This window comes from Cynocephalus volans, chromosome 5 (genome assembly GCF_027409185.1).
Source record: "Cynocephalus volans isolate mCynVol1 chromosome 5, mCynVol1.pri, whole genome shotgun sequence".
Classification (NCBI taxonomy): Eukaryota; Metazoa; Chordata; class Mammalia; order Dermoptera; family Cynocephalidae; genus Cynocephalus; species Cynocephalus volans.
Genome location: NC_084464.1, coordinates 10,061,799 through 10,087,214, shown reverse-complemented (window position 1 = coordinate 10,087,214; position 25,416 = coordinate 10,061,799). Strand labels below are relative to the sequence as shown.

Here is a 25,416-nt window from a genome sequence, read left to right as displayed (position 1 = left end):
AGAGGCGGAGGCCGAGCTGCCCCTGACGCCGCCCGCCGCGGGTTCGTCGTTGTCCCCGAGTGTCAGCTGTGACTCGTCCGGTTGTCTGTACGTGTGCGTGGTGTCCGGGAGCGAGTCAGCGCTGAGGTTACGCGGGTCTTATTTGAAACGCTTTCGTAGCGTTGAGACAACCGCTTTTTCGGTGTAGTTGTCAGTTTTGTCGCGGATGTTTTATTCTGCTGCTTGTTCTTAAATTGGCCTCCGCCGCTGCTTGTACAGGCGCCGTGTGTGCCACGGTGCTGGCAAGACGGCGTCCGGCGACATGGTATCTTTATGTGCGTCCACGTGTAGACATCGCGAGCTGTTTACTGCAGGAGATGAGGGAAAAAGCAATTTGAATTTTGGTGGTGGTTTTGGGTCTAGGTATCTTAGAGGCTGAGTTAATGATTCCTGCCGTCACGTGTGAGAGGCTGAAGTGCCTCCACTGCAGCTTTCTTCACAGTGGTGTGCTCTTGGACTGTTGTTTAAGCCACTGTTGTGTTGCCACAGTGTGACAAGTTTGTTCAGGTTTTTTCTTGGAACTTTGTTTTCTTGACTTTCTTGGTAATATGTTCCTGATATCCTTGTGATAACATTCTCTTATTTGGAGATTTTTCTCATGCTCTACTAATATGCTTTGTTCGAATTGCAAGTGAGAGGACAGTAATTTACTTTTTACAATATATATTTAAAGTATATATACAATATTAGTAGTAGGCATTTTGGGGGTGCTTTAAGCAGGTGGCCGTGGTATTTTAGTTAACAATGAGAATATCACACTTTGGCCCTTTGATTTTCAATCAATTCCAAAAGAATCTATCTTTCCTGGAAATAAGTTTTAATGTTTAACATTCAAAATCTTTCAGACTCTTAGGTTTATGCTAAAGAAACACTATGGAGAGTAGGAAAGTTTTGTTTTGTTTTGTTTTTTAATACTTTTTACTTGGGCTAGAGAGGATTAAAGATAGCTTTGAGAAGCTCCTGAAATACTGTGGTGTTTATTGTTAGGGTGAGTGGTTTTCGCACAGTTGTATTGATTTTGGGCATAGTTAGTAAAAGTCTAAAAAACTAAAAGTGTTTATATAAATTAAGGATAAGTTGATTTATTTCAGGTAGAGATTTATCTATAGAAAGGGATGTTTCATTCACATTTCTGTGATAGGTCAGTCATTGGCCTTGTGGGGGAACTTGCTAAAGCCTGCCCTGAATTGACTTTTTAGAGGATTTACTTTAGGAGGTTGTAGTACTAACACTTAAGACATTGCATAAGAGAATGGTGGAATAATAGAACTTGAAGTTTAACCCCCTAGAAGGGAAATTGCTTTGATCCCTTTTCCCGTCCCTGGAGCCCATCTACTCTCAACTTGCAGGTGCCACTGTCATCATGCTGCCCAGCGACTGCACAAAGATTCTCACAATGAGAGTCATACAAGCCTGCTCCACCATATGTACACTTGTTTTAAAATTACCCCTCTTCTCACCACTCTTCAAATACCAATTTCTTTTTTTTTTTTTTTTTTAATTTTATTTTGTTGATATACATTGTGGCTGATTAAATACCAATTTCTTTAAGTAGGTGGGTATTACTTAAAGTATTTATTTGATTAAAGTAATTCACAGTGAGGTGTGAACAACTGATAGAGACAGCTCTCAAGGGAGCATTTTAATTTTTAAGAAAGCCTTGTAAACTCAAATTAATTAAAAAGTTACAGTTTGCAATAGTGGAAAGATCTCTGAACTAAGAACCAAATGTACTTCTCACTATCAAATTCTATTTACGTTTCACCATCTTTTCCCCGTGTGTATTGATGCTGTTTGTAATTTGTGATTAACAGTTTCAATAAGTGCATAAGTATATTTAGCCAGAGTATTTTTCAGTGAATTTCATTATGACTTTTTTTTAATTAAAATTCTCAATTAAAGAAATAAAGGTATAACATCTGGTTACAGAGCCTTATTTATCAATTTATTTTCTCTGATTAGGTTTCTAGTGAGATAGTTCACAGAAATAGTAATAAAAAGTATTTATTTGGTATTTACAATATGTCAGGAAATGTGCCAAGAGCCTACGTATCCTATTTATCTTCACTGTGACCATAAAAGGTAGAGACTGTTATTCTTATCATAAAGATAAGGAAATGGAAGTTCAGAAAAATTGAGCAACTTACCCAAGACACACAACTGTGAGAGGCAGGACTGGGTTTGAGCCTGTTTCTGTGATGGTGGAGCTCGAGCTCTCAATCAGTATGCTGTGCTGCCTGTAAGATGATCACCTGCTTCCAACAGCAGTGAATCTTCTGCAGCAATGTTAGTTAGAAAGCCACCCTGTTTAGAAAATCCTTAACTAATTCTAGGTCTGACTAGAGTTATTTTGATATTATATTAATCAACAGGCCTCAGAAGACCATGCGAAGAAGAGCCTCAACACCACAGGAAGTGTTCAGCCCTCCCATTCAGTGAATGCTTGAGTGCCAATTATGTGTCAGGCACAGATGAAAAGCAGTTACAGAGAAGGCATTCTTGAAGGAGGAGTGTCAGTTTCAAATCGATGATTATAACAGAGTAGTAGAGGCTGTGGTGGTGGTTGTGCCGTGAATAGCACTGCAGTATGGAGGAGAGGGCACCTAACTCAGCTCGGGGTGTGGGGCATGAGGGCAGCAGAGGAGGGGTGGCTGGGAGGTGATGGATGGAGAGACAGCTGGACACCTTGTTAGCTCTCAGGTGGGTGTCATCTGAGACTAAAATTTTCTAAAATTAGTAAGAGCTTTACTTTATATTCAAAATATTGTGTAAATGATTAAGAGTATAGAATATGTCGCTTTTGGTATAAGTGTTTACACCTAAACAGAAGATCAGGAATCACTCACTGTCTCTGCTGCAGTGTAACCTGCCTTGGCAAGAGGTTGCTGGGTTTACTTTTGTTTGCTCAGAGCCTAAAAACAGTGTCTGACCCATAGTATGTGCTCAGTGAATATTTATGGAATTGTTGAAGAACTGATTAAAGAACTGAGATGGCTTTTAAAGAAAAGGAATGGAAATTATATAGGGTATTGAGGGTTTAATAATTGTCATAAATTCATTTCTTCTTTAAAAGTATAATAAAATTGTTAAGCAGGAAATTTGTAAAATTTGTGAAAGTGAACCTGCAGAATTAAAAAGTATAAAAACAAGTTGCTTCCATATCTTGGCTGTTGTGAATAGCACTGCAATGAACATGTGATACAGATATCTTTATAAGGTGGTGATTTCATCTCCTTTGGCAACATACCCAGAAGTGGGATTGCTGGGTTGTATGGTAGTTCAGTGGAGGAATGGATAAAGAAAATGTGGAATATATATGTGTATACACACACACGCGTGCATGCAGGCACAAAATGACACAATGGAATATTATTCAACCTTAAAAAAAACAGGAGATGCTGCCATTTGCCACAACATGGGTGGAGCTAGAGGACATTATGCTAAATAGAACAAGCCAGACACAGAAAGAAAAATATTGCGTGATCTCACTTATATGTAGAATATATAAAAAAATCTTTATACATAAGAGCTCAAACAAATACAGAGAGAGAATGAAACACTGGTTACCATGGATCGGGGTGGGGTAGAGGAAGTGGGGACATACAGGTCAAAGGATACAAAATAGCAGATATTTTGTAGGATGAACAAGTCTAGAGATCTAATGCACAACTTGAGGACTAAAGATAATAAAATTGTATCAGGGGTATTTGTTAAATAAATCAATTTTAGCTGCTTTTGTCACAAAAAAAGTAACTGTGAGACGACAGATATGTTAATCTGCTTCACTATAGTAACCATTTTACTGTCTGTATGTGTCCCATATCATGATGTTGTAAACTTCAAATATACAGAATAAATTTTTTTTTTTTTTAAAAAGAAGTGACTGAGTAATAATTCTTTTGGAATCTGTCTTGTGGCAGTTATATTCTATCTTGAACTAAGTCTTTATTGTCCTGACTTAACGCTGCACACTGGATTTTAGGCTTTTTTTTTTTTTTGGCTTTTTCGTGACCAGCACTCAGCCAGTGAGTGCACCGGCCATCCCTATATAGGATCGGAACCCGCGGAGGGAGCGTTGCTGCGCTCCCAGCGAGGCACTTGCACTCTCCCAAGTGCGCCACGGCTCGGCCCTGGATTTTAGGCTTTTGAGGACAAGTACCTCTTTGAATTTCTTGGAGATTTTGGCAAGTTTTGTCTTATCTATGAATGTCAATGATACCTTGCTAAGTTGTATTGTTATTAAAGCAAAATTAGTAAAAGATTGTTCTGTATTGCCAATACCTACTGAAGATTTCTTAAATCCCTTAAAAAACTTTGATATAAAGGACTTTGAAAGGCTGTAGATTTTTTTTCATCACAAGCAATGGGTGCTTTGCTGAAAAACTTTTTTTAAAAATAAAACTGACGATAAATCACAAACTGTAACTTAGTACGCAGAATTGGTAAAGATCAGATATAGCCTTTTCCTCTTTCATTTCCTTCTTATTTATCACTTGAATCTGAAAAAAAAAAGCACACAACTTATCAGTTTAGTACATCTGATAGTCTTCTGCAGATGTATAAGCTTCCAGCAATTAGTCACTTCAAAAATAATTTTGTCTTGGTTTGGTAGCAGAAAGGTGTACCAAGCATAATGGTGTGTTTAGTATGCAAATTTGCCATTCATTAATATTAAGCAGTCCTTTAAAATTTTGTCACTCGTGTAGCTGTAAAATTTAGAAGACTATTATTTTGATAAGATTATTTGAAATTAACTTATGAATTTGTTCAGAAACCTTGGTTGAAAGGAAACCCACGTAAGTTCAGATGTGTTTTAATACACGGGAACACCATTTATTCTGAGGGTCTATGTTTTAAAAGTATAGCTGCCCTTAAATAAACTTGCATGGAAGTAGTTCAGAAAGGATTATTAAATGGCTTTTTTTCTTTTTTCTTTGAGATTCCAGTATATATATATATATTTCAGTATATTTTGGAACAGGGTGTTTGATATTTGGAAAAGGAAGTTGTGTAATATTTGGGGACTTTTTTTCAAGGTCTTGGTCATTTTTACTCTTATATAAATTAAAATAGCACCTTCTGTTTCATAATCACAAGCAGTTGATAAGGTTAATTTATTTGTTTTTTTAGAAAGTAATGTGTTATCTTTTTTTCATTTTGTCCTTATTACTACAAAGGACTTGAGAACTGTGTTTTGGAATCTTAGTTTTACTGTGAAATGTGTGATTTTGGCAATGAATATCCTGCAGAGTAATCATTGACAATAAAAGGCAGCACAATTTCATCAAGATTATGTGTTGGATGTGTTCACTGTATACAGGTTTAGACATGTTAAAGAAGAAGCAGTAAGCTGAGAATTGTTATGTGCAAAAATACTAGCTTCCGAGTTTTTAATGTTTACTATAGCGTTGGTGACATTGAATGTTCACCCTAAAAAGTGGAAATATTAAAATGGGATTCTGTTTGAAAGACAAAATTTTAATTTGTAAATATTTGCCTCATTTTACATTAATAGTTGAAGACATAAATGAATCCACAATGTAATGCTTAACGTGCCATTGTCCTAAATTTGGCCTTTGAGGCTGAAATAGTTGTACAAAATTCATTATAAAGCCCATTATTAAACCCATTTACTTATAGTTTACTCCATTTGGGAGATTACAAAATCCTTTGATAATTTTTGACATACTTCCCTCAGGTATTGTCTAGATTAGCAATGACCATTTTGTTTGTAGATAGATATGAAAAGAAGAGAGGCCATGGCCTTCATGTCACATTTTCTACCTTAAACCACGTGTCATTTACTACTTCTTTCCTATGATATATTCAAAATAGTGGTCCAAATTTTGAAAGTGTTTGAAGTCACTGAACACTCCTGAATTGCCTTCTAAATCATTAAAGTAAGATTAAATTATACTTAGAATGGCTTACAGTTAATATTTTTAAGATATTTTAAGTCTTCAGAAATGTATAATTTATATTGTGTTTAGTGTATATGTCAGATTAAACACAATGTAATTTAAATTTACCTTAAAACAATTTTAAATATGACTAGAATTGATCTTTTTTAAAAATAGCTGAATTTAATTTGGTCAAAACAAAAATTATTTATGTATTTCTATTAAGGGACTCACCAATACTTAGATTCTGAATTATAACTTAATTTAAAGGGTAGATTAGGGGAGAGAGCAGATAGTGGGTGGTTGTGCTTGTTTTCTGGCTTGGAGGAGATGACTAAACTAGAGCTCACTGCTGTCTAGAGGCATCTTCCTCCCACACAACTATTTTTAACCAAGAAGGACAGGAGCCTTGAATCATCTGCAACTGAGAGGCCAGAGGTACCCTTTCTACTTCTGGGATCTGTGACTGGCAATTTGGCCCAAAGGAGGCCTGCTGGTTGCTTGCACTACTTTATGCCACCTGCATGAAGGTGGTGCAAATATCTTCATTTTGGAATTTATATTTTTGCCTTGTTTCACTTTTACTTTTTGGTGTTTTGTGTTTAATCTTTCGTTCATTAGATAATCTTTAATATTTTTATATTACTTTGAAATGTTTTAACTTAATTCTTTAGTTTTTAATTTTACTTTTAATTGTGTTTTGCTTTTTTATTATATTATTTTATTTTATTTTTAAAAGTTTTTGTTCCTCTTTCTGTTCAAAATTTATTTAACAAAATACTCTCTTTTGTTTAGAAATTGTTGTGCTCTTTCTTGTTCTCATATAATTACTGTGCCCTTTGAACCTTTTTTCTTTTTCTAATGAAGAGACACGGAGAGCTAGTAGAGGAGAGAGAATATTATGAAACGTAGCAGAAACCCTTGGAACAAACACATTCTACTAAAACTAATGCCCTTTGTTTGAATGAATTAGTAATTAAATCGTCATTTCGAGGTGAACAAATAACTTCTTTCTTGCCATTTGTGAATGATGAAAAATTTTAGCAAATCCCTGGCCATGCCAGTAATGAAATTATTTTCATTTATTTGAATTCCTATACAGCTTAATTGATTGAGTGCTAAATTTAATTTAGGTCCAGAAATTATCTTTGAAGAAGATTCTATTACATCATTGGTATAAATCTTTTTTTATAGATAATTTTATAAAGTTTATGATGTTTATATTTTGTCAAACAAATTTAATTTGTTCTGTATATTCCTCAGTTCTCAATAGCAGTTTCTCAACTTTATTTATGTCGTGACACAGAGAAAATGACAATATTTGGATGGCACTTCTGGGCAAATGGGCTTCATGTAATGGTAGGAAGTAAATGGCCTGGGGACTCCTGGGGTTCAGGGGGTCATTATGTTCTCACTCTTCTTACCCATTAAAGTGATACAGGCTGGGATGTTCTCGCTGTGATTTCTTTGGTGTGAAGCTGGTTTTCATTCACTGCTTTTGTTCACTACTGTTTTATGCTAGCTAGGATGGCAGAACTCTAGAGTTAGATTGCAGATGGAAGAACCTGAGTTGGAGTTCCAGCTTAACTTCTCTGTGCTTCAGTTCCTTTGTCTTTAAAATGAGAACAGTTACAACCTGCCTTCTCTTTCTACCATAAAGCTGTGATGATTTAAGCAAACTTCAGGCACATGCCTTTTATAACACAAGAAGAAATAGATTTCTTTTGTTTAATTTATTTCTATATATATAGTATGTGTATGTATATTTAAAATATAATGGCATAATGTCATAGTACACCATTAGTGGTGTTTGACTCCAAAGGTAGAAAGGAGAATTGAATTACAAGTTTTATCATTGACAATAATAATTATGGATTACGAGGGGTGCATTACATTTATCCAAGTATTTCTTTCCAGGTCAGGCTAAGGCCTAGTATAACCTTTTAATAATAATTAACTCTAATTATGGGTTCTGATAAATATACATAACTATTTCATATTCATATATTTTAATGAATTTTTTAAATAAAAGAGATAATGAATAAAATTCAATATTAATGGCCCATACTTACTATAAATCTGGATCTTCATGCCATTTTTCACCTATATAACAAAGCTAACTGTTTAATGAAAGAATATTTTAATTGCTGGAAAAACACCTAGGAATAAACAAACAGCCTCTGGCCTTTCAGACTAAAATCCACAAAGTAGCGAGTAAGTATGTTAATTCTGTAAATCACAATTAACCAATCAAAATATTCTTTTCCTCAATCATGTTAGGCTCTGGTTAGGATAATTCCTAGCATTTTTATTGAAGAACTAGTTTGATAGCATGGGTAAAAATGAGATTTTTGGTTTTACTATACATTCGTAATGTTCCTGTGTAACCTAACAAAACCTCATGTTCCTGCCACCGTGGAGCAGGCCATTCTGATCATGAGGACCGGTATATGTGGCAGTCTTGTCCGGCCAGTGAGCTTTCAAACTGCTAACAGGGGTCTGCAAATTCTTGTGTTTTAGAGACCCTTATTTACAGATTAAGATCCACATTTAAGTCTAATATTCTAGATTGTCCATGATCTGGGCTCAGATAACTGTTTTAGACTTTATTTCCTTGCCCCACATCAGTCACCACTCAAATGCATCATTTCTTTTAAATCAGAAAATAAACACAACTGTTAAAAAAATATTATTACCATTATACAAAGGGGCATACAAAGAATAGTAAGTCTCCTCCCACCTCAGATCCAAAGTCTCTCAGCACCCCTTCCTAGAGGATATGTAGGTAACTGTTTCTTGTACATCCCTTCAGTAATTTTCAAGGCATTTGCTAGTGTATTTATATAAATGTCTCCTGGGGCATATATGGATGCATTTCACGTAAACTGTTTTCTCTTTGCTTTATTTAATTTAGTTTGCAAATTCTTCTAATCTGCATACAGACCTCTAATTGCAGCATAGTATTTCCAATGACAGTGCAGAGTTGGTTTAAATTTTCAGCTTCTTTCCTGAGATTTTCTGTATATAAGGTAGCTTTTCCATCTTTAGATTAATTTAGATATAAGTAGTGTTTTAAAATACCTGAAGGCTTTTATGTTCACTTTTTCCTAATCTGTTTCATTAATGTTATCAATTCCGTACAGTGGAAATATTTAAGTTGACTTTGATAAATAGAAAAATTTCATTTGCCTATCTCTTAGTTTCTTTTCATCATGGCATATGTATACATTGCAAAGACCTTTCTACCCTAAAATCACACTTTGAAAATATTCTTTCACTAGTAGTATTTTAATTGATAGTATTCCTTCATTAAAGGTGTTAGATTATTACATAATTTGGAAAATCTGGGTTCAAATTCCATTTGCTTACCTACTGTCTGTGTAAATCTGTCAAGCTCTTTTACCTGCCTGTAATCCTGCCGACTGGGCCAATTGTTGAGCTAGGGCTGGGTCTGGAGATTACAGACCCCTCAAGCCCATTCACAGACTGGCTCACAAACCCTTCACATGCCAGGCTGGGTCCCCAGACCCCTCACACGCCGGGCTTGGTCACCAGACCTCTCACATGCAGGTCTATGAGCTAGGTAAGCGGCAAAAAGGCTTTTGGAACTGTAGGTTCGAGAGCATGGTTGCACATGGTGGCCACCTGAGGCAGTAGACCCAGCCATGTGGTGGCACCACCCATGTGCACTAACTCCACCACACAAAACTTGCTTACAAAGAATGCGGCACACCACCCCCAACCGTAAGTAAGGTGAGGGGGCCTGATTTAATTATTCTATTTTCCCAACAAAATCTCTGCAAATTACTTACCCTTTTTGTGTCTCTTTCCTCATTTATCATATGGGTTTAATAAACATATCCATTTCACATTAATTATCAAGTAAGAAAATGTATGTGAAAAAGTTGCAAATTGTAAAATACTATACAAATGTTATAAAAATATAAAATCAATTCACCATCTAATAGGTAAGGTTTTCCTCAACATTTGTCTAGAATAAACCCAAAATAGTACTTGTACATAAAATTTTCTTTATTTTCAAATTGTGTACAATTATTTATTTTTTATGTTAATAGCCTATAAAACTCTTAATGCTTCTCTCTCTCTTTTCCCATGTGTTTTGGAAGTCTTTTTGTTAGATGGTTGGTGTTATATACTATGTTTAACTTTTTAATAATGCCAGTTCTCTTCTGCATTTGTGAACACAGCATGTTATTTATTTTTTCTTTTATGAGGTTTTTTTTTAAATTTTAACATTTACACATTTGTTGGGTACAGCATGTCGTTTCAATACAGCATATACTGCATATTGTTTCGTTATACATCATAGCTGTATGTTTTTGTCAAGAAAACCATTATTCAGTTCTTAAAATAAGATTTATAAAAGAATGATTTCTGCCCTGAAGAGACATAAGACTACTGATTCTGTTTAGACTTCTCAGTATTGCTCAGTTAGCTTCTAACATCTCTTTGTTTTGCCTTGTCTGTTTTCCTCCATTTTTCTTTTAGACCTTCCACCTGGCCTTTGCCTCATCTCTCAGTGCCATTTTTCTTCCCCTGTTTGCAGTGGAGGCCCTGTTGTAGTGATCGCCTCTTCTTTTTCCCTTCGAGTTACCTTCACATTCTCTAGCATTTCTTCCGTTCCTGGAACCTGTCTTTAATAACCAGTTAGTTAGTTTCCTGTACATTCAAAGTATTCTGTTGAACTTTAAATCTCTGTGGCACGTGTTTGTTTGTTAAATTGCATGTTTGTGTGTTCATTTATTTGTCAATCCCTCCAAATGCATAAAACATCACTCTTGATGGCTAAAAGGAATGCAGAGATGATAACGGCCCCAGCCACCAAAGGAGTTTACAATCCACTCCAGTGAGAGAGAAATATGTATAGTGCTTATTAAATTTAGGTTTTGGATTCTTTCCAAGCCCCTTCTGTAACTGCTACTCTTAGTAGAAGATTGAGTGCTTGAGAATCTAGTACAGTTGACCCTTGAAGACCGTGGGATTGAACTGCATGGGTCCACTTATATGTGGATTTTTTCAGTTAATTTATTGGAAATATTTCAGTTAGATATGTCATGAATGCATAACATACTTAATCAAGCAGTTTAGTAGCCTACCTAATAGTAGGCTATTAGGAGTTAAGAAGTTAAGTTTTGGGGGAGTCAAAATTTGTGTGGATTTTCGACTTGTGGGGGATTGGTGCCCCTAATCACCATGTTGTTGAAGGGTCAACTGTAATTATTACCAGATTAAATAAAGTTTTGATTCAGTTTTTAATTTATGGAAGTGCCCTGTTTTTTTAATATAGTTCCTGAATGTGACCACTTCTAATTTGAAGATTCACTTATTGATGAAGAGGTGATTAAGAAGAGTTATTCTGAATCAGTCAATAAAAATATTGGATCACAGCTAGTCTTTGGTCTTGGTTTTACTAAGCTGTTTTTTGGTATAATTTTTGAGAATTTCTCCAGCTTGTTAAAAAATTGCTCCTTCAACTTTTTTTTTTTTTTTAAATTAATGGCCGGGTGAACTCAGCATGAAGTTGATAGCGATAGCCATTATTTCCTGATGGCTTAGTTTTCCTGTCAGTATTGGAACATTTTAGTAGGAATCCAACATTGACCAGGTGGGGTACTGAATTGCTACTCATTTAATGTTTAATTAATTAATGCCAGTGAAGTAATATCTAGTAATGAAGTAATTCCAGTTTTGGGGTTTAATCATGACCAGAAGCAGGGGGCACCCGGCTAGCTCCGTTCCCATGGTCTGTGTTTTAGCATCAAGTTGTCTTGCTGCTGATACAACTCAGATGCAGGTGTGATGATTCAACATCTCTCTTATTCCAGGGTTACAGTTCTGTTCTCCTATCTTTTGCATGCGTGTCCCAGTTCGTAGATCTGGGATTATGTTTGTGTTGGTACTCAGTGCCTTCCTCAAATAAATTGTAAATTTTTTAAAAGCAAGAAATAATGTCACATATATCTTTGAATTCCTGTTATGCCTAGTATGGAGCATTGTTTAGTAGGCATTTAAACATATGCCAATAAATGATGATAATGCTTATTTATATTTTATAGAATAGCTGTAAGTTCCTTTGATGGCAGGTGCCAAGTACCACATTCATCTTATTCATATAAAAGTGTGAAAGGTAGTTTTATAGGAAACTTATATTTTAAGTACTTTAGGTCTCTTTCATGTGGTGCATATTGATCAAATGTTTTATTCTCTTTTTGGCCAAGTTATAAATATTTCTTCTTCATTTGTTTATTTAGTTTTTTAAAAATGGAAATTCTTATTAGTTTAAGGTCATTTTCTTTCCTGTCTTTATGTATTTCTTCACACATTCCCCCTTTACTCATTTCTAAAAGTCTGATTTTTTTCTCTTTTCATTGTTTGGCATCCTGTACCATTATATATATATTTTTGTTTTGCAATATATTGTTCATAAGGGTGTACTACTACTACTAGCAATATTTTGGAATGTATGTTTAGAAAGTATTTTTCACGTGAATTATTTATTTGTTCCTCACCAATCTTGTGATATGATGGACATTAATGTTCCTGTTTTACACTTGAGGAAATTGAAGTACAGAAAAATGAAGTCGCCATACTTCAACCAAGGTTTTAACTCTAAAACCTACTCTTTTTCCAGCACACCTTGGTTTTATATCAGATAAGTAAATTGAGAAACTTGCCCCAAATTACAGAATCAAGTCAATGTTTTCTTTAGGTAGAAAGAACTTTTTCCTTGCTCGGATAAACTGGAAGTTAAATTAGAGAGCCACATATTGTCAATATGTATGTACATGTGTGAGTGTAAATGCCTTTATATTTTAGAGGAAAAAGTCTAGGTCCATTGTAAAAATTAAAATAAAAGAAGAAAACATGAAGAGACTAAAAATCATTCCTGAATTTCATCACCCAGAGAATATCAGGGTTAATATTTTGCTGAACAATCCATTATAGATCTCTGTATGAATATATGTCCATTGATATTATGTCTTTTTTCATAAACAGGTTTATTTTCCATGGTATCCTATAATCTGCCTTCCCGTGTCTGAAAATAGAGATCTGCTTTATCAAATTTAATAGCTACGTAGAACTTCATCATATGAACCTACTGTACATACGTCTCACTGCACTTGTATTATTATCTGCTTTGATTAAATTCTTAGTGTCAGTTTTGGGCTTTTGATACATATTGACAGATTGTCTCCTAAAAAGGATACTCATATTTAAGCTTGCATAGTAATTTATAGATCAAAAGGGCTTTTACACACATCATCTTAAGTTAATTTTGAGTTTCTCAGCAGCAATGTTAGATTCAAGAGATGAAAATAAAGCTCACCTAAGGTTCCAGAGCTGTGAAGTGGAAGAGCTGGGACCAAAAATTGGGTTTCTGAGTGAAGTTTAGTGGGTTACCAAGTTGTTTTAGTTGTTTTTGTTTGTTTGTTTGTTTTTTCCTAGAAGGTGTATAGTTTATGCCCATTTAATTTACTCTGTTCTCCATAGAGGATCATGGGACTGAAAATTTAAATTCTTAATATAGTGAGATTATATAGATATTATTATTTTTTGTGGCTGACTGGTATGGGGATCCGAACCCTTGACCTTGGTGCTACAATGTGGTGCTCTAACCAACTGAGCCAACTGTCCAGACTGTATATAGATATTAATGTTGTGAACTTTCTAGCTTTTAAATATTTGAAACTGAAAAGTTTTTGTGAATAGTAAATCTTTGGTAAAGATATAAATATGTTTTTGTGTTACTGTTACTTGTCTATAATTATTTATCTTAAATTGTCAATTTGATAATTATGTTCAAATGATTATGTAAAAATCTGGTCAATTGATACTCTCACATTGGGCTTGTTCTATAGATATTAATACTCTAACATTAGAATCTACTTTAATTCATGTTAATAGTTTAAATCTTTTAAGATGATTATTTTCCCTATTAATATATATGAGGGTACTTCAAAAAAAAAGTTCATGGAAAGATTTCTATTATCTTTCAATTTCATTTTTCCACAAACTTTTTGAAGTACTCTTGTACAAATAATGATGGCATTATTGTAATCACCTTGTATACTTATTTGGGTACTATGTCCTTGGTCGGGTTGAGTTGGAAGTGTTGATCATTTGGAGTATGTGCTTGAATTATATTGGTTTTTCTATCTTGGGGTATGTCAGATGTAGTACTTCAGTGAAAAGACTTTTTGGCAGGGGATATTATTTTTTACCAGCCAGTGGTGTTTGATTTTGATTTGAAAGAGGCTAGCTTTATCAACACATATGCTAATGATTTACTTCCCTTATCCTTTTTGTTTGTAGCCTTGAGAAATTCCAGGAGAGTCTTTTTGTTAGAGAGAAAATACAGTCTTTATATGGAAAACTATGAGTGCTTTTCTTCTTAAAACACAGAAGATCTTTATCTTTCGATCTGCTCTGCTAGGTTTACTAATCAACATAGGTATCAGCTTTGCTTTTCATTCCTTCTCTCCAAAATTATGGGGCAGATCTTTGGAAATCATAAAGGCAAGTGAATGGGACAAACACTTATCTATTTTGCAGAAGTGCTTTATAAATGTGGTTTTTTCTTCAACTGCTCCTCCATGCTATTGCTATACTGGACTTTGAATTTAAGAGAACTTATTTCTAGTGCTACCTGAACCAATAACTAGTTATATAACCTCGTGGAAATTATTTTCCCTTTCTTGGCTCAAGTTCCTTTGGTTAAAGAAAAGCTATAGACTATCCTAAAGCTCTTCGCATTTTAAACATTCTATCATATTCTTGTTTTAGTGCTTCAACTAGACTGTCAGCTCATCAAAGCAAGGATTTCATCTTACTTTTGTAGTTCTCACAGTATATTGCATAGCACATTGTATATGATAATCAAAATTTGTCAACAACCATAATTCTCAAATCTCAACTTTCCAAGAATCAGTCTTCCCATACAGGGATGTCCTGGTCATAGTTCCCTATTTCCAATCATCTGTCTTTGAAGTCAATCAAATAAAAACTAAAGACTTCCAGGGACCTGTATGGCCCTATATGATCTGACTCGAATCCCCTTTATACATTTCTAACCTCACCGTCTACCACTCTTTCCCATTGCTCCTTCAACTACAGCCACACTGACTTTGCTGTCCCTGGAACAGGTTAAGTATGTTCCTCCAAGTGTTTGCACTTTTTGTTTACTCTTCCTCAAATGCTCTTCCCCAAGATATCTGTACTACTAATTTCTTTACCTTCTTCAAGTTTTTGGTCATTCTCAATGAGAGCCACTTTGACCAACTTGTTAGAATTAAAACTGCATGCCCCTTTCTCTGGCACTCATAATTAGGTTATATTCCCAGTCCTGAGCTAAACACAAGTTCAGGGCTATAGATGTTGCTTTGCTTCACATGGATTTGTCACCTCTCTTCCTCTGGGTGACGGAGATGCAAAGGATTACTCAAAGCCCATTTCCTCTGAGCAGTGAGACACCCTGAAGGGGTTAACTTCCCAGAACCCTCAAGAGAGAGGCATTCCTCCTTTGGGAAATTAACACTAAGCTGGGGTTCTGTCTCCGTATTTATTCTCCAGGCCAGAAAGTTATGGACAAAGAACATAGGTGGAGTTATTTTTAAGTAACATCGATGAAATAACAAGTGACATTCCATAATGCAATTTGCAAAAGGTTAAGTCAATCCAGCAACAAAAGTTTGTTCTTAGCAAACATTTTCTTCCCCTACAGCAATTTCCTCAGTATTTTTACATAACAATAAAGGAACTTTCTTAACATATCAATCAGTAGGTTAACCTGCTCTCAAGGACATCTGTCCTTGAGAGCCAGCAACTTTGCTGTGTTACAATTCTATATCCACAACAGAGACTTTAGCCTGGGGAAAGTTTCCTGTCTTTTGCAAACTTGACATTTCTGTATGTAATTTTAAAAAGTTAGGTAATACCTGAAACAACAGGGCTTTGGAAACTAGGCCCTGTGAAATACATTGCTTTTATAAATGTTAGTATAGTCCATATATAGTGACTGGCTTTGATGATATAAAATTAAATTTTATAGTACAAAATTTCCCTAAGGTAATTAAATGGAACTATTAATAATATTTTAGCACAAAACATATTCTATTTTAGAAGTAAACATTCTCTTTCTCAGAAATTGGTAGAAGCATTTTTGAGACTCAATTGTGTTATATTTTTATATTAGAATGAATTCATGTGCTTTTTCTTTTTCTTTTTTTTTTCTGCATATCTTTTTTTGGTGAAGTGTCTGGATCTTTTCCTATGTTTTCTTTTTTGGGTAGTTTTCTTCCTGAGTTTTGAGAGTTCTTTAATATATCTAGGATATAATAACTTCGTTGGATTTGCAAATTTTTCTCTACAATCTATGTCTTGTCTTTTCCTTCTCTTAATTAACAGTGTCTTTCAGAAGAGTTCTTAGTTTTAATCAGTTTCTCAGTTTTGTTTTCATTTTCATCTAGTTTGCCTTTTGATTTCTTCTTTGATCAATGGGTTATTTAGAAGTGTGCTATTTAGGTTCCAAAAATTGGGGGATTTTCTAATGATCTTTGTTTTATATTTTGATAATATAATTCCAGAGAATATTTGTTGTATGATTTAAATCCTTTTAATCTATTGGTACTTACTTTATTGCCCAGATTTATTTATGTCCTCCTAAATGCCTCAGGTACACTTGTTTTTGTTGTAGGACATAGTTAAACTATTTGGAAACAGTTTAAAATTTGAAGCTGCTTTTAAGCTTTATTAGTTGAGACCAGAGCCACCTTCAGTCTAATGCTGATTTTGCTCAGCTGCACTGGAATTACCTTCAGAGTACTGTACCTGATACCCTGGTTATTATGAGGTTTTTCCACTCTAGGTGGTGTGAACATCAGCTATTCTTGGTCCTGGGATGTTTCCCTTTTTCTTTTGGGAGGCTGATTCTCCAGCCTCCGGTGGTTTCCTCACATTCATGCACTGAACAGCACCCCCCTGAAGACTGAGGTGGGCTGGGAGTGGGATGGTGGGGAACCCTCTCTGCAACGCTCCAGAGCTCTATTTTTGTGCGGCTGCTTCTTCTGGAGTAATCTTCTCTGTCGACTCTAGTTCCAACCTCCCAACCTCCACAATCCATCTTCTCATCCTTGGGTAGACCACCCAGTTCTTTCGGGTTTTTTCCTCCTGGTGCAACATCCTGAAAACTTCAGATGATAATTTCGAGTAATTGTAAGGCTTACCTTATTTGTTTTCTTCTCTGCCAGGGATCACTGTCCTGTACTAACTGATGTCTGAAAATTGTTTCATGTATTTTTTTTGATTTTTAGTTGTTAAAGAAGGAGGGTAAATCCAGTCTGTTACTTTCTTTTGTCTGGAAACAGATGTCCTGTTTATAGATTGTGAAAGTGCTGCTGTAACGTTTTATACCTGTGGTTAGAGGAAAAGATATGATAATCACGTGGATGGAGTAAATAATTTTTGGAAATATAGTTACCATAGCAGTTCTGAGGATCTTCTGTCATCTTTCTGCCAAAAAAGTGATTCTGTATCAGCATCTCCCATTTTGTATGTTTTGCAGTTAAAAATCCAAGTCTGCTATGAGAAATTGATCCGGATTAGATCATGTGTTTGTCTTATTCAGCTCTGGCCTGAAATCAGACTCACCAAGTATAGATGTAGCAATTTAAACCCCACCCTGAGTATAGGCTGCAGCTTCCAGGAAAGAAAAATTGTGACCTGGGCTGCCACTCCCCATGTGGATTTTATGTTGATAATTTTGGAGGTTGGAGGTAAAAAAATTATATGTCCAAATGTGAGAAATAGCACCTTAAACTCAAAATTCAGCATTGTGTCAGAATAATTTGTCATGAAATCTTCTTCAGTTGTTATTAGTTAATCCTCTTTGTCCTGTTATATAACAATGGGTACTCGTGCATGCTAATTGATAGTGGATCAGCAACAGAGAGGAGATGAATTATAATAAACAGGCATCAGAGAAATTAGTGTAAAATCAGTTGAAAGGGTATGTAAATAGAGAACATAAATTACAGGAAGTTAGGAGGTAGTGGAATCCTGCTTGAAGAAAATGAACTAGGTTATCTGCTTTCCAAGGAAGATCCATACATTATCCCTTTCCTTTCTAATGCAATTTCAGCATAATAATGGCAATTTAACCTTTAGACCTGAGCAATTCATTATTTTCTCACAGTCTAGGTGATTGGAAACACAGTTCCCTAAAGGGAGATGTATAACTGAACTAAGGCGACCTTTTATTTATTTATTTATTTTTGGTTGAAGCAGAATTCTAAATACTTATTTTTTAACTTACCAATTTTTACCTAATTTGAATCTTGAAGCTTCCCAGCCTTTAATAAACTATATTCTTGCTATTTCTGTGAATGTCTTTCTTGTGTAGCTAAGGAAAGGCCTGAGAATTAGTAAGGATCATTGCTGCATTCTCATTGTAATGATTAAGTAGGAGAAACTCTCGGTCATACTAGATAGAGGCAAACAAGTTTAATAGAGAATGCAAAAATCTCCTTTTTTTGAGGGAGTTTCATCATGTCTCTCAGGAGGAATGTTTCTAGATGGTTGTTCACAGGTTTATAAAAAGAGCTGCTATTCAGTGTTTGTTACTATGTGTTTGGAGCTATCGATAGATTGAAAAATCAGGTTCCTGGGGCATACTTTAGATTGCATTAAGAGGTGGGAGTGAAATCCACATTTTTGAAGAAGTTTCCCAGATGATTGTTATGCATCTGAAAGTTTGAAGCCATTGTCTAAAGGAATAGGGCTGTGATGGTGTGTAGATCCAACCAACCATTTGGACGTGGGGCAGATGGATGTCCCAATGTTGTATGGGAGACGTTGCTGGTATATTTATATGCTGCCTTATGTAAATGGTTGTAGTAGAGGAACAGTGTCTCTAAAAGGTCCTGTGTATGCAGTTGGAACCACTGGGATAGGGTAGGGCATGGTCAAGTGCTGGTGGTGGCTGACAGGATGAAGGACAATTCAGACTGAGAATAGACCTTTGTATGTACAATTAGACAGTACTGGGGGGTTTTCAAGAGTGGTGGCAACAGATTTTTAATGTTTTGCATGAATGCTAGTATTGAGAAATCTCATTTATGACATAGTTTCAAAGAGACATTCCAAAGATTAGAGGCTTGGGTGTGTACTCAGCAGTCTCAAAAAAGAGGAAACTGTTTTGAGAAAGAGTGATATAAATGTGGATAGCAGTCAGAAAAGAAAGGCTATCAGATCAGTGGAGTCTGGAATCTAATAAACAGCCATGCTAGTGTAACAGGAATGTAGTATGGACATTTGTAGAGAAAGGTTACAGTAACACGTTTATTAATAATCATCTGAGGGATGTTTTCTATGACATGTATAAAATTTATCATTTCAACTGAAAATATAAGAATTGGGAAAATCATTTCATCTCTTTGAGTCTCAAAATGAATAGATTGGATTAGATGTCTTTAGTTCCCACTAACTCAAAATTTTTGCTATTCATATTCAATAAATGTTTTAATCTGCAGCTTATGAACTCTAGAGAGAGGGTTGTTTTACATTTATTTCAACCTATATTTATTTTCTAGTAAGTAATATCTTTTTAAATTAAAGTCTAAATACACATTGAAAATTGAATGTCACATAGCTCACACTAAAGTGAGCATGAACTGTTGAGCAGAACTGTAGATTACTAGTTCCAACAAAGGAAATGTGCTCAAAAACTCATGAGAAGTAGCCTCAGAGTAATGATTTTTTTTTTCTTAGTGTAATGGTAAAGACTCTGAGGTAATGCTCAACTTGAGTTTTTAAATGTTATTTAGTCTTCCTGCCAAAACCCAGGGTATTTTATAAAAGTCTTCCTATGGAACTGTGTAGCATTCTCAAGCAATAAAAAACACTTCTAGCACATGTATTTTGCAGAGAATATGGTCAACTAGAACCACTCTACCTCCAATATTTGGGTTGTGTTTGGTACTATAAACAAGGAGAAACTAATCAGGATCTAGACATTTAGAAATAATTCAAGATTCTGTACCTTGAATTCTGAACTTTGAGCAAATACTGATAAGAATGGAGAATTTTCCTTATCTAATACGTCAACTTTGATATAAAGAGGTGATTTGTCCTTTTTGAGTTAATGTGGATTTTTATGCTGTTCATCTACAACTATCTTGTGTGTTTTCTCTCCTGTGTCCCTTTTGTTATTGAGGCCAGTCCACTCATTCATTCTTTCATTCATTTACTTGTCAGACATTAATTGAGAGACTACTTTGTTCCAAACACAGTACAAGGTGCTAGAGATATAAGTTTTTTTCTGGTCCTTTTTTTCCTCCTATTTGTTTTAAAATAATCCATAAACCTGTTCTTCTAAATCAGTTGTTTTTCTTTCAGGATTGTCCATTCCGTTATTTAGTGCTCTGTTCTAAAGAATAAGGGCCAATCTGCTGTTATAAAAACAAAAAACAAACATCTTCCAAATACAGAAGCTTAAATGATAAGGAAGTTTAGAAGCAGGTGGTCTGGCTACAGGGCACTATTCTGTGAAGTTATTCAGGGATCCATGTTTCTTACCTCTTGTTCTGCTATTCTCTAGACTGTTATTCTTATCTGCAGAGTCAAAGGTGGGCTACTTTGTCGGAGTTCAAGCCACAGTACAGGCAAGAAAAATACTTCAGGCAAGAAATTTCTTCTAAGGCAAGGCAGGGAAAAATTTGATACATCACTTTCCTTGCTAAGAACTTAGTCACATGGCGGTACTTAGCAATAAGGGAGGTTGGAAAAGTAATCTCTAGTTTTATGATCAAGTGCTGAGGAAGAAGGGGAAAAGAATTTAAGGAGGTCAACAAGCAGTTGGCCACTCATGCCTGTACTAAATTGGCAGCTTGTATGATTTCAGGAGCTTATCCCAGTCCAAGGAGCTTGACCTCTCACACATGCATAGCACTTGATTTTCAGTTTGTTGCAAGAAGTGACTGTGATATAGAAATACTTTCAAATGAAAATTTTTTGTTGTAAAGCGTTCTTTTTGAAGTTAAGGTACTCTAAAAAATAGCTAACTTTTCTTCTATATTAATTTAACAATAGTTCAATACTGATATATAAATATATGATACGTATATGTAAGTATAAATGTGCATACTTATTGATAGAAATTTGGAAAATAAATACATATATAAGAAAATATAATTCATAATGCCATATTTTAGAAACTATCATTGTTAACATTTTTAGGTGTTTCCCTTATGTCTTTCCTATGTCAACGGGTGGTCTTTTTTTCCCTTCATTTTACTTGTGGCATAATTCATGGATAGAAAATATATTTAATGGTAGATGTGATAGACCCAATCAGTTTTGGGTTTTGTACCATTCTGTTAAAGTTTATATTATTTATATATCATACAGATTTACCCCAAATTAATTTTCTTACAATTGTACTTTTCTATTGTATCAAATGTTTTTAGTTTTGTTAAATTTTTCATACTTTTTTTCTACTGAAGTAGGACTGCAGTATTTAACATATCCTGCCAGTCATTGCTTATCCCCTTTGTTCCAGAGTCTTCAATTTAAATGTTTTTCTTTGCCAGATGTAGATTTTTGCCAGACTTAGATGTGACTTTTAAAAGAGTAGGAATATACTCCTCTAAGCCAGACATCTGCTATGTATAAGCATTGATTTTTTTCCCTCTAAGAATAAATTTATTTCTTTTGTTGTTTGTTTCTCATGGCCTCTTGAAGTTCTCAGGCTAATCATCATTATAGATTAAAAAAAAAGCAGGTTCATATTTCTCCTAAAATGTGGTGAATCAATTTATATTACTGTTTGGAGTGTGTACTAAGTGATTTATTCTTTAATTTTGAATTCTGTATACAGTGGTCGCACATTCACTAATAGCAATCCATTTGTGGTCTTTGAACTACTTCAGTTATTCTGCAAAGTTTTCCTCATTTTTAAAACTATTAACATAATGTGTTATGGGCAATTTTGGAAAAAGGAAAAAGATTATTCTTTTCATACCAATAACACAAAAACATTATTTTTGTGCATTACCTTTCAGACTTCAATATAAACTTATTTAATGTGATTGTAATCATATGTAATATAGTTTTCACTTAATATTTTTCAATATTGGTTGTTGCCATGGATGTGAATTATAAGATGATATTTTAAATACTGCAGTCCTCCCCACAATCATTGTAAATATTCATGAACTCCCCCATAACATACTTGAGAGAATTCTTCTTTTACTGTCATCATATAACCAAATTTAAATTTTTCCGTGTTTAACATTTTACAGGGTAAAAAAATTTTACAAATAGTTTTTTTAAGTATTGTTTGATTTATATACCACTTTACTTCCATTTGTGAATTTTAATCAAATACCTGTTCTTGGTTTACTATTTCTCCTTTGTTCAACATTAAATAGCTTGTAAAATAAATAAATATTAAGCCATGTGAAGAGATGTGAGCGTTTTCTTTTGACCTCTGCATTTTGACCAGTTTCTTCAGTCATAAATATAATAGTAAAGTTTCTAATGAGAAATATCTTATGCAAACCTGCAAATAAAAAAAATAATCTATTGTATTTTTTTAAATGCATCCTTTAGTTGGGCAGATTTTTAAATGCAAGAGATTAGAATGTCATAAATAAGCCTTGTATTATTTTAAGAGAACATATAGAGGAAGGGGTTGTATGTTAGTAAAATACAATTACTGACCCATGTGTGAATTGCTGACCAAGATTGGTAAAGCATTGAGTTCTAAAAGTTTTCTCCTATCTTCATGTTAAACAGTGGAAAGTTTTTACCATATGGTCAAATAACATCTTCATCAGGTTCTCAACAAGATACCTTAGTTAATTTCCAGCTGAGTGCTTGACAGGATTTTCTCTTTGGCTGACTGGTTGGAAGAGAGTCTAGGCACTGAGAGGCCAGGCTTTCGTGGGGCCTCAGGACATCATTATTGTGCATGTTGGGCAGGAGCAGCTTCCTCTGATGTAGGGGCTCCATGCCCAAACAACGAAGACAAAGGCATAGCTTTTGTTCTCAAAGAGGAGCCAATCCAACTGCTGCACGCTGTGAAAAACCTTGTATGAAAGAGGAAAAAAAAAAAAACTTTCCTGGAAGGTGAAGGGTTAGCAGTTTAACCTCTGACCATAAGATAAGCCAGTAAGTAGGAAAAAGTGTTGGGTAGGGTAGGAGAATAAGAGGAGAAACCTCCATTGAGGTGTCTGTGCTGTGTTTATAAAAACAGGTGAAGCAAGTGACTGTCAGAGATGGATACTTAAGTTCAAATACATGCATATTTCCAAATGTGTCTTCTGATTCAATATTCTTAAACATAAGTGTTTAACTTCCTAATTCGAAGATTGTATATTGCTGACCAATCACACTGTAAATTGAAGAAACAACAGAAGTGTAATGTTTTTCTTTTGCTTTTTCACGAACTTAAGAAACTCCATTATGGACTTCTGGCAAGCTCTGAATATTTACTTTCTGTGAGGATAAAAGCCTCTTGATCCTTTTTCTTCATTGTTTCCCCAAATTTCCGTATTTACTGTGATTATGTATCTTTACAGAAATAGAGAGATAGGCTAGTGCACGTCTCTGGTACGTATTAAGACTTTCTCCCATTTGGTCTGCGGCATTTGGGTGCCTGTTCTGTTAATACATGGTCTTTGAGTGGTCAGGGAGGAGCGAGCTGCAATCCCAGTGTAAAAAGAAGCCGGAGACGTCCGTCTGATCTTGTATTATCAGCGCTGGGAACTTAGCGGCCGGGACTGCCGGGGTGAGCGGCGGCTGCAGCTGCGGCAGGACTGCCCGCCGGGGCTCGGGGCCGCGCCGGGAACCTCGCGGGGCGGGCGGGCGCTTCACCCCCGGCCTCGCCGCCTGCGCCCCGGGGAGGCCGTCCGCGCGCGCCGGGACCAGCAGCACGAGCAGCGGCCACGGCAGCCTGGAGGGGGACGCCGACGACTTCTTCACCGCCAGGACCTCCTTCTTCAGGAGGGCGCCACAGGGCAAGCCCCGCGCGGACCAGCAAGATGTGGAGAAAGAGCAGGAAACCCACAGTTACCTCAGCCAAGAGGGAATCGAAGAGAAAGTTCATACATACGATTTAGCAGTCACCGACAAGTCAAAGATGACCTTGAATTCCAATGGGGTTGACACTGGCTTCATCACAGTCCAGGTGGAGCTCTGCAAACCTCCACAGACTTCCAGCACCGCTGGAACCTCGCTCCTGGTCGCAGCGGCGGTGAGAACAGCTTCATGTCAGCAGCGCACACTGTCCGGGAAGTGACTGAGGCCCTGCTCAGAAAGTTTCTTGTGACCGAGAGCCCTGCCAAGCGTTGTCACCGGGAAGACCAAGTCTGTGCCTGCGAGCTCTCAGACCGAGAGCATCCGCTCTACCTGCGGTTGGTAGCGGGGCCCAGAACAGACACACGTGGTTCTGTTCTTCGTGAACGTGAAATTGGAGCGTGGGACGCCCTGAGCCTTCCAGAACCACAGAACTGCGTGCGCATCTGGGACAAGGAAGAAGCCGAGCAGCTGCAGAACCTGAAGAAGCGCCACAGCCTGCAGACAAGCTGGAAGAAGCCCGATTAAAGCGCAGGGCTCCCTGCCAGGAACATTCTGTCCATGTGAATCGGAAGGCACAGAAATCTGGGAAGTGCGAGGAATTCGTGAAGGATTTTGTCGGGGTTTGACAAAGAAAGTGAAGAGCACGTTGGAAGAAGGCACGTGCAGAGGTGGCGAGCTCCTGAGGCTGGGGAAGGTAGAGGAGAAGGGCGTGTTTGCTTGTGAGTGAGTTTAAAGCTTGCAGTGTTGAGATGTTAAACCCATTTTAGGGTTGCTTGACTTCCTGGTGGGTAAAATGTGGGAACAGAGACAAAGAGGTGGAGCCGAACCAAAAGGAGGGGACCCATGAGGTCTGCACCTGACCGGAGAATCAGGCAGGGGATCTTACAAACCGAGACGGAGGTGGGCCTCAGGCAGCTGCATCTGACCTCCTGTTTTCCTCTTGCAGTGGCAGCTACAGAGTGGTGCAGCATCTCAGTACAGGCAGGGGAATGGCCATTGGCTGACTCCTGTTAAGTGATTTATGTAGTTTTTCCCCAGAGGTGGTTTTCAAAGTTGAAAAGGATTTTGGGCGGGAGCAGCTGTTTTTCCTTTGACTGTCAGCTAGGAGGTTTATCAAGTAAAGGGCTCACAGCACACTTTTGTGACATTCCTCCCTGTTATTCCTCCCTTTCTTTCCCTTGTCTTCCCTTGCCCTCCCTACTCCCTTCCTTCCCTCTCCTCACTTCTTTTATTTCTCCTTTTCTTTTATAAGGTGAAGTCTGTTCTTACACAGTGTAGAACATGGATAGTGATTAAAGACCCCATGCTTCCAGATCTTCAGTTTTAAAGGATGACTAGGCTGTGAGTACAAGGCCCCAAGAAAGAAAGTCCACACATCCAG

At 36.2% G+C, this 25,416-nt stretch overlaps 1 pseudogene; it reads left to right on the top strand.

The window, feature by feature from the left end:
* Positions 1–301: 301 nt before the first annotated feature.
* LOC134378871 (ras association domain-containing protein 3-like) lies at positions 302–24,560 on the top strand (annotated as a pseudogene).
* The last annotated feature ends 856 nt before the right edge of the window (positions 24,561–25,416 follow it).